Here is a 10012-nt window from a genome sequence, read left to right on the forward strand (position 1 = left end):
TTCACATCTCCTCCTGAGCGAGGCGGCTTAGGAGCCCGGTCGTTGATTGATTGTTGAGACCATTGATCTAATTTTGAAGCCTTTTGAATTTTTTCTCTCCACCGTTCCTCCTCTTTGTAAGGAGTTGAATAAACCTAATTTCCCCACGCCACATGCAGAGGCAGTTCAGGCCGTGTGAGGAAAACACGGGGAATAAATAAATAAAGAAATGCGTCGAGCAGGGCCCTTCACAGCGGACTGGGATTTTTATAGACTGGATCAATTAAATTTGTCTTATTTGGAACGGTGGGGCACCGTAACTCGATAAGAGGTAATGCGGTTGAAAATGCCTCTCGCTGGGCAGCCATTAGGCTGGAGAATGTTACTGTGGGAGTATTAACATGCAAGGATTACACCGAAACAAGACGGATCTCGACCAATTAGAGTCAGGAGCGGCTGTGGAAAGATGAGAAGAGGGCATTTGCGCAGCGAGGCGCCCAGACAACTCCGGCCTGCTGTGGGGTCAGAGGGAAAGATGGAGATCTAGAGAAGCCCCCCCTCCCGCCATATACATCTACCCTCCCTGCAGGCTGGTGAAGAGGTCTGAGGAAGAATTGTGTATATCTCAGCGTGGTGCTAACTCTTCAAATGCTTGTCTTCCTTGTGAAGACAGACGCTTTTTTATTTCTTTGTTTTTCAGTTATTGCACATAGTTTTTACATCACACGCCGTCAGTTAATGCTGCATTTGTGGTTTTAAATGTATATGTTTTGTGCAAAAATTGTATTTTTTAAATGTATATTTTGTAATATTTTACAAAGACATAACAGAGATGCTATGCTATATTTTTAAACGGTTACTTGGGACATGGGATATACCGTGCCACCATACTTTCCAAACCGCTTATAGCTGCTTACAATGGTTAGTTGTCTTCAGTGGTTTTGATGGTTTTTAGTTGCTCCAACACTTTGAATCTCATGGTTTGGATGCAAGCGGGCTTACATCCTTAACCCGCTTAGGCCTAGGCAAAAAATCCAGTTAGACCAGCTCAAACCAGCAAAGACCAGTGAACCACCACAGGTTCAATTTCTTCAGCAGGGTTGTGCAGCAGTAGTTAACATCCAGTGAGCCATTTTCTCTCCCTCATTGCTTTTAAATGAACTCCTTGCTTTTTAATTTGTGTAACTTATTTTAAATCTTTATTTTCACTCCCACACTTTATGGCCTTAATACCATCACCGCCCTCCTCAATCTCATTTGGCCCTATTTGATCATCCTGCTATTATAAGTGTGCGGGTTTAACTGTCTGTCTGACTGCATTAGCGAGAACAAGCTCGTTGTTTAATAAGAATTAAAACGGGCAGAGACGCAGAGGTGCCCGAGGGCATGTAACAGGGTCTCTCATGCCACCAGCCCCTCCTCTGATGAAATTACCCCCTCATGTTTAATTGGGATTGCTATCTTCTCTGCTTGATTGCTCATGCCCACGTTGGCATAAAGTGGCAGGGTGGCGTTACGCTAAAGCTGTGACTTTAGCTGGTGCCGCGCTCGCTCTGCCCCATCTCACCGCCCCGCTTCCAACCGATTACATAATCCACTGATGCAAATTTGCCTTGACTAATTAGCATCATCATCTTGTGGCATAATATGATCAGACGAGTCGTTTTGCTTTTTTTGTGTGGTGCTTGGCATGTCGGCGTTTCTTCTGCCGGCGGGTGATTCCTCTCTGTGGCCCTGAAGCGATTGAGAGCTGGGCTTGGAGAGACGTAGAGGGGCTGAGGTGGGGATCGGGAAGTGTTAAGGAGAAAATTTTACAACTCATAGCAAATCATGGATGCTAATATACCCGAGAAACATCAGTGTGAGGATATCTGAGATAAAATCATTCATCTCAGGACGTAATTCGTTAAAAATTGCATAATTGAACTGAAAATACAAATTATGTCAATTTATTAACCCATGTGACATGTGATAAATTTTTGCTTGTTAGTATGAAATAATACGATTCTAGTATGATTTGCTTTCATGCCAGTGACGTTAGGGGCTGGTTTATGGGAGGGGCTTCAGTATTGCTTTTTTCTAGTAATCGTATGTTTTGTGAAAATCGAAATTTGCACGAATAAGCAACCTCATAAAAACGTAACGAATTCCTGTGAGATAAGGTTGTGCCATCCCAGATGTACAGCATATAACTTCTCTTTTAAGGTAACCCCATACTTCCATCAAAAGTAATCCACATGACTCTATTGGTTAATATTTTTCTTTTAATGTGAAATGATAGGTGTGCGTGTTAGATTGTTGGTTTTTTGCTGCATTTTGTGTGTATTTGTCTCGAGGCATTTAAGATGGAGATTCGTAGTTCGCTATACAGTATTTGAATTGTTTACTTGAAAAGATTGTCATCTTCGTCAAATTATACACTATCAAAAAAGGGTAGAAATGTCATTTAGATCCCCATCGAAGATGTATAGATATGTATATATTCGATACCAATGATATATTTTTTGACCCTTTTTTCTGACATTGTATTTTTACGAACGCCGTTCTGCACTTTTAATAAAATGAAACCATAGTTTATGTTACTGAGGGCATAAAAGCGATACTAACTTGTGGCTTGTATTACAAGAATAAAAAATCCTGAGCATTTGTGATTGTAATATTGATTTGTTAACGTACGTTGTGACAGCATGATTACTGGAATTCTGAGGCCTGTTGGATCTTTTAAGATCTGGGATTGTGACCTTTTGATTTAAGATGAGGGTCTACATCTTTCCACCTTCACCTGTTTTCTCCCCTCTTACAGAGAGTAGTTCTGCATGGACAAAAAAAGGCTTTCGCATCAGCAGAATGGAGGCGGGCCACCCCTGCTCACACAGGCAGGAGTGTGATGAGATCAGACGCGACTGTGTGCGTGATGGTGGCAGGTTCAGTGAGCATGGCCGTTCCCATTGTTGTCTGTCGGGGTCTGCAGGCTAATCAGGATAGTGACGCTGTATGAAATGGGAACGACAATTGGATTTACACACAAAGCGCAGCGTAAGAATATCTAATGGGGTCATTAGTGAGGCCGTGGGTTCATGGGGGAGAAAGTGAAGGAATTAAGTTTGAGTGCATCCAATTTAGCTTGATTGCACGCATTCATTTACATTAGATTATGCTGATACTGACAGGTTACTAAATGCGAGCTGAACGTTTCGCTCGTGCTGGGTTGTCCGATACCTTCATATAAATGACGGGACTTCTAATTTGACATCTTTCCAAAGTCCCGAGTGCTTTCGTGCTTTGTTACCCAGAACAAAATGTTACTGCTCAAAGGTAGAGCTCAGGAGAGTCTTCCTTCCTTCTTTCCTCCTATCAATGCAAATAGTGCCCATTTGTAGATACAAACAGAATAATTATAAGAGTAGTAAAAATATAACGAAGTATACAAAGTAGAGTTTAAACAAAGTGAAAAATATATCAACATACTGTATGTTCATCATCTTTTCGTCTGACACACACACACACACACTTTCTCATTCTTTCACTCTTATGGAGCAGAAATCGGTGCACTTTTTAAAAGCACCACTCCGGTGGTTTTGTGTACCTCAGCGCCCTTATATCTCAGCAGCAACAGCTCTAGATTTGTGTTGGGACAGCGAGCATCAGTCTGGGAGAGCGAGAGTGAAATTAGAGCAGGAGAGATGTGAAATATTGATGGTCTCTCTCTGTGTCCATCGCAGGCGCATTCATTATTCATCGCACCTTGAAGGTAGAATGGCCGCCCTCTCGTGCGGGTTCTGCCCACTCGTGTGTTTGCTCTTTCTTGACTGCTGGAGATTCTGTGTAGCTGTGCTGACATTTGGCTCTGCTCTGGCTTCAGTCATTCACGTGCTGCCTCTTTCTATTTATGCTTTCTTTTTTCATCGGGAAAAGGAGTCATCGGTCACCTGAATTTTGTGTATGTGGGTGTGTGATAAAGGTGAATGCTGTCTATCTGTGTGGATGTGTGTATGAAGCCATGAAAACAGAAGTGACATTTTGGATCCTTGACCTTATTGAAGACAAATAGTATTAACATTGTGATCAAGACTTGTTTCCGGTCACATTTTAATTTCCAAGTTCTTTCTTTTTCGTGAATATATTGCATTTTTAAATGTGTGCATTTGGAATTCATTATGGGTCACTTACAGTTCATTCAAGCTATACATTTTTATCAGTATGTGTGTTTCCTGGGGCTTCGAACCAACAACCATTACGATGCTTATGCAACTGAGCTGCAGGATTTATAAAAATATATAATTTATTTACATAATAAAGTTGGTTGAAATTATCATTTTCAAAATGTCCCTAATAATCTTAGGTCAATAACAGTTTTTGTTGAACTGTTCCTTAAAAAGCTGTACAGCCATGTGAAGACCATGTTAGACCAAAATTTACATGTGACTTATTTCATTTCATTCCATTTTATTTCAATTTTCAGGTTCGATGTTCCACGGAGGAGCTCATCCCCCAAACTGCTCGTCCTCAGTCTGGAAAAGCTGTGCTGTGGTGATTGGACCAGGTCGGTTTTGGGACTTCAAAGTTTTTCATAATCCGTCGAAAAAGCTGAGCGGTGCCCTAAGATACCCAGAACATCTCCGCAGGATCGGCACACAAAGACAAAACTCACCATAAGGTCTGGGTTAACGTGAACACCCTTTGATGCCACATTTATTTGGCCGCATTTTTACGTATAACGTGTATCTAAACCGTTTGAGCCTTTCTTTAAAGAACTGAAAGAAAATCCAGGCCGAAATAACCCTGGAGTCTGAGTGGTCTTGCTAAAGCATCAGTTGACTCAACAGGCTCAACTTCTAGGTCTTCAATAACACAGGAACAGAATGCACCAGGTCAATCTCGGGATCAATCTTGAGAGGGAAGAAAGAGCCAGCGTTAGCAAAGAAGATCCTATCGAATTTATATTTTCTGAGCTGAACGGTGATATCTGGCGATGGTAATCGATGGTTCGGGATGATTTAAATGCATGAAGAGGTCGGGCTGAGATGAGAAAGCCGCCCTCAGTACATCTTAAGTCCTGAAGGATGAATCTATCAAACCTCGCTTCTGAGTGTGTGAATTCTCATTTCTGAGACAAAAACTCTGAGCGGGGAAAATCTATGGAGTCGCATCTGTTTGTGACGTGTCGCGGCTGCGAAAACTTGCAGGGGAGGAAGAAAAGTTGAAAAGAATCCTTCGATATTCCCTGTGCCCGCGCAGAAAAAAGGCAAGTTGGTTGTCAAGTTTCAAGGGTATTCTTTCCAGTGTAAAGTGTTGTTCTGGTAAACTAAAGTGAAGGGAACCATTCACAGAGATGAAAGGACACGCGACGGAATCAAAGGGCTTGCTTCAGACCCAATCTAGCCAGGCTGATTTCTGGAATTTTCTATAATGTGACGCATGAAACAGTGGAGCAGGTGACGGAGGAGATCTTTCATATCCCACCCCCCTTGCGTGTTTGCGGGTCAGTGGGCCGCTCTACTGGGAGGAAGCCATTTTGTGAGACGGGAAATAATGAAATGGCGAACGAACAGTGTGTGAATGATATTAAATATAGTTCTATGTCTAAATACGTAATTCTTGCAAAATGGCGCTCATAGATTTGATTAAATTAATTTAATCGTACATTGATCAATCATAGATGAAGCGACAATAAAAAGTAAAATCTTTCGGCGATCCCCTTTTAAGCAACGCATGGTTTGCTATCTCCTTAACTTCCTCAGCATTGAGATGGATGCCTTTCCGACTTATTCGAATCCGTGCCGCACACGTCCAATTTTTATCACCTCGGAGGTGGAGATTCACAGCAGACCTGCAAATATGAAAAGTACATTTGTGCTCCATTCCGGTTTATTCCCATCTGCCTGGAGTGCCAGCAATATTAGAAAGCACAGCAATTTTGGGCTGTATTTTCTGACCGTGGAGTTTGAATCGGGCCCATCTGCAGCCCATTAAATTATATGAAATCACTGGTATTTTCCAAATACATGCCATGTTGAAAACTGTTAATGAATCTTGGGATGAACACCGCCGAGACGAAAGAGCAGTAGTTACGTAAATATGAGTGTTTCGTCGAGGTGATTTTGGCCTGTCAGTGGAAATTGCTCCGGTCCGATAATGATGAGGTAAAATGGACGGAATTAGGGTTGAATCAGAGAGGATACGGTACTTTCTGCTTTTGCTTGCTGATTTTTTCAAGGCTTTTAGGTTTCGCCCGGGTCGTAGCTCAGCTTTTGTGCAACAACAGCAAACTCAGAAAGCATTTCACTTGCTGTTTTTTAGTGACTAATCTTGGGCTGGACCTCATGTACTGTACAGTATCCAGGATCTCGAATCTCTTTTCATTCCTGTCCTCATCTTGTCTTCTCAGTAAGGCCTGGGCAATATATAGAATATTCACAATATATTCTTAATATACAATACTTTTTTTATACTTTATACATATTGGTGCATTTTCATAGCATGGGAGCATTCTTACAGTATTGAAATTTAGTTTGTTGTTGCATTAAACATTTTGAATGTACATAGCTTCCAGCCTTACATTCTATCGAAATACAGAAGAGATTTATTTTAGAGACCCACATAGCTCAAGGACATGTGACTCTGTGCAGGTGGCTTCTTTGTGTATGTATGGTGTTTGCACTGTTTAAAATGTGTGTCAGTGTAGGATTCTGTCCTCCACCTGCAGAGGGTGATGTTGTCTTTAACACGAACCTTCTTAACTCTCCATACAGTACACACACGCACCTCTCACTGTTTCTGCAGGTTAAGGTATGTACTTTGTATTGTGCACAGTATACATTTTCAATGTATTCATGGATACCTGCATGACCAACTAGATTTACCCAAAGAAATGTGTACATGATCTCCATTTCATTTCCGGTGTAAGAACCACTATTTCTTTCCTGACAAATATGAGACATTTTACACAAATCTAAACTAAAAACGAGACAAATTATTTCAAACTGTATCATTGCATTAACATCAGAGTCACAAATACTACTGTTCAAAAGTTTAGGATCCCTTATTCGTTCTTAATTCGTATTTTCTCAATTGTAGAATAATAAAAAACTATAATATTTTGATGAGAATTATGTTAGGACTGAAGAAAACTAAAACAAACCGAAGCCTATATGCAGCCACGGAGAAAATGTAAGGGTTTGATTTTGTTAAGATTCAACAGGCACTGGACTGGGATGGCCACAACACATCTACAAATGCTGCTTGAATAAAAATGTGTATGTGTGCATACTGTACATGTATGTGTCTGGATTTGTGTATGCTGTTGCTTTTCCTCTTACCTTCTTTGTGTCATATTACTTTTAAGATTGATCTGTTGATAAATAATTGAATTGAGAGATGGTTATATTTTAGCCTAGTCAAAGTAGCTAAGACTAGCTTTGAATGTGCAAAATTAGCATTTTATCCCCTAGTTTGTTCAGCGGCCCGACTAGTCGTCTTTAAATCAGAAGCTTTCCTGTAGCTCAGTGGTTAGAGGATGACACTAGCAACACCAAGGTTACGGGTTCCCAGGGATTGCACTTACTCCGATACAAATGTTTAGTACAATGCAATGAAACTCGTTTTGGATTAAAGCGTCTGCTAAATGCTTAAGTGTTAAATCTGTTACATAAAAAGGTAGATTCTCTCAGATGTCTCATCATTAGTAGTTTGCATCTTTATGTTCTTATTGGCTGCCTTTTCCACATTATTTAGCCCAAATCATCCATTTCATAAACTTTGTATTATATCGAATTTTATTTTCTAATGAAGGAAGTGATGTTTTCACAATTACATGTCTACAAAAATAATTTCAAATATATAAGCACATGCTTTTAGAAAAATTACTTTTGAACAGTAGTGCACTTTTTTAGTTGTATTGTAGTGCAGTATAATCTTAAGTGTTTTGCATCTCGTAGTTCACATCCTCTCAGGTTAACGTCCTTCACACCGTTGTACGGTGGGACTTTTGCTGTTTTACATCTACTGAAAGTCTTGTTGAAGCGATTGTGACGTGTGTTGATGAGACACCTAATGGTGGTTGTGGTTGTCTGTAGTTTGGTTTTCTGCAAACGCGAGCTGGTTAACACCTGGCCGCAACACAACCTCAGACCCCACTGTTGCTCTTTATTACTTTCACTGATCTATTTAACTATGAAGATACTTACATTTATATTTACATTTATGCATTTGACAGGCGCTTTTATCCAAAGCGACTTGCATTGCATTTGTTTTCTAAGGTTGTGTACTTTAATTGCTTTGACAGTCTGACCACTGCTGCCTGTTCTGATCCATTCTGCATGCCTTCAATCCAATATAAATAAGAGGATTTTTTTAAATAAGAATTTTGTAGTTTTTTGGGGTGAGAATTTTTCCATTTATTCCGTGAGATTGGGAAATAAATGATGTTCCTGGGAGTTTACTGGGTCTTACCAATTCATTTGAAATGTTTTACTCTCCCCCCCGCATACATTGTAATGTAAATGTTGTGGGTTCAATTTCCAAGGAACACGCATACTGATAAAAATCTTACTGTAAATGCAAAATCTGTAATTTTGGGTAAAGCTGTCAAATGCATAAATGCAAATACATCTTGTTATATGACCTAATCTGTTGAAATTTAACTCGTATGCAAGTCCTTTTCACAAGTACTGTGTTAGAAATAGCAAAAGTCATGCAAAATTTTGAATATAAACAAAGCCTTGTTGTTTCTCTCTCCTTTTCTTGCAATAGTTGCCATGTGAATTGGATCTTTACAGAAGCTAAGCAGGAGCCTCAGGGTGCAGCGGGCTCCACGTTACTCAGAACGGGAGGGGTCGTGGAGATGTGCTGCTGGAGGGGTTGTCAAGACACCCTCTTGCCCCCCCTCCTCTCCCCATTTTCTCCTCCCTGTAATCTCCTCTCCTCCACGGGTAGTCTCATACCTTGTGTTCGTGCACGCCAACCAATTACCTGGCAACCCTGCCCTTCTATCTGGCGCTAGCACGCAGCAGTTGCATGATGGGATTTTTGTATATTGAATTCCATTTCCCGAAGAGATAAAGGGTGTAGGAACGGAGCTCTACCGCTATGCTAGATAAGTGTGTCTTGCGCTCCTCGCCTCGTCCTCTGACACTGATTGTGGGTGAAAGAGACATTGGAGGTGGCAGCTAAAAAAGAGATGCACAACGCCGGCCAATTTCATTAACAATTTTTCGTTACTCTCTCAGCCGCGTTTGCATTAGCTTCAGATCTGCCGGCCGGCTCTAGATTAGAGTGGGCTACATCAAGAGGGCCACTTTGTGCGGTTCGTGTTGTTTGCCGTTTCTCGTAGCTTGTCTGCGGCTCGCTCTCGTTCCCTGTCTGATCGAGTCTCTTAAATGCTGCCGTGGCCAGCAGAAATGACAGGTAGTGGATGAGAGAGGCTCAGTGGAAGATCAGCATTTATTCAAGTTGAGCTCCACACACTCAGCCCTATTTGTAACCTGTCCAGCACAGATTCCCCCGCTCCCCCTCACCACATCCAACTCGAATCATCCGTCTCTGTCTGCGCGTGGCAGGGAGGCAGCCTGCGCTCCACCGCGTACCCACACAACTCATTGGCTCTGGCAGGAGGGGATCTTAGTGATGGGCCGATGTTCATATATCAAACGTGGGTTGTGTGTGACAGTCCGGTCCCCGAATGGCTGAAATAATGAGTCTAGCAAAAAAGTAACAAAGCTGAAAAATGGGATGGGTTGGTCGGACCTGCCATCACTTATCTGAAATTTTATCAGCCCTTGTAAGGAGCCGAGGAGCTTGATTGTGGGTTTGTGTGTGGCCTGATTGGTTCTGGATTGAGATTTCTGAAAAGTGTTCTTCTAAAGCATGATTTGATTTCTATGTTTTGCGGTCGGTCTTCGCGCCTCCAGCGTCTCCACCCTTGGGGTGATTTGCGAGGGTTAGAAAAATTGCCCCGGTCCAATCTATAAACATGTAGAAACTAATTGGCGGATGGAATGCAAACTTTCTTAACAGCTCAGTCGACAGGCCGGAC

At 41.6% G+C, this 10012-nt stretch overlaps 1 long non-coding RNA gene across 1 annotated transcript in view; it reads left to right on the forward strand.

The window, feature by feature from the left end:
• Positions 1 to 6519, forward strand: part of LOC306890596 — a 42450-nt gene extending 35931 nt beyond the window's left edge. The window contains exon 3 of the long non-coding RNA XR_013786283.1: positions 4442 to 6519. This is a non-coding gene — a long non-coding RNA (uncharacterized lncRNA). The remainder of the gene's footprint in view (positions 1 to 4441) is intronic.
• The last annotated feature ends 3493 nt before the right edge of the window (positions 6520 to 10012 follow it).

This window comes from Barbatula barbatula (genome assembly GCF_947034865.1).
Source record: "Barbatula barbatula genome assembly, chromosome: 1".
NCBI lineage: Eukaryota > Metazoa > Chordata > Actinopteri > Cypriniformes > Nemacheilidae > Barbatula > Barbatula barbatula.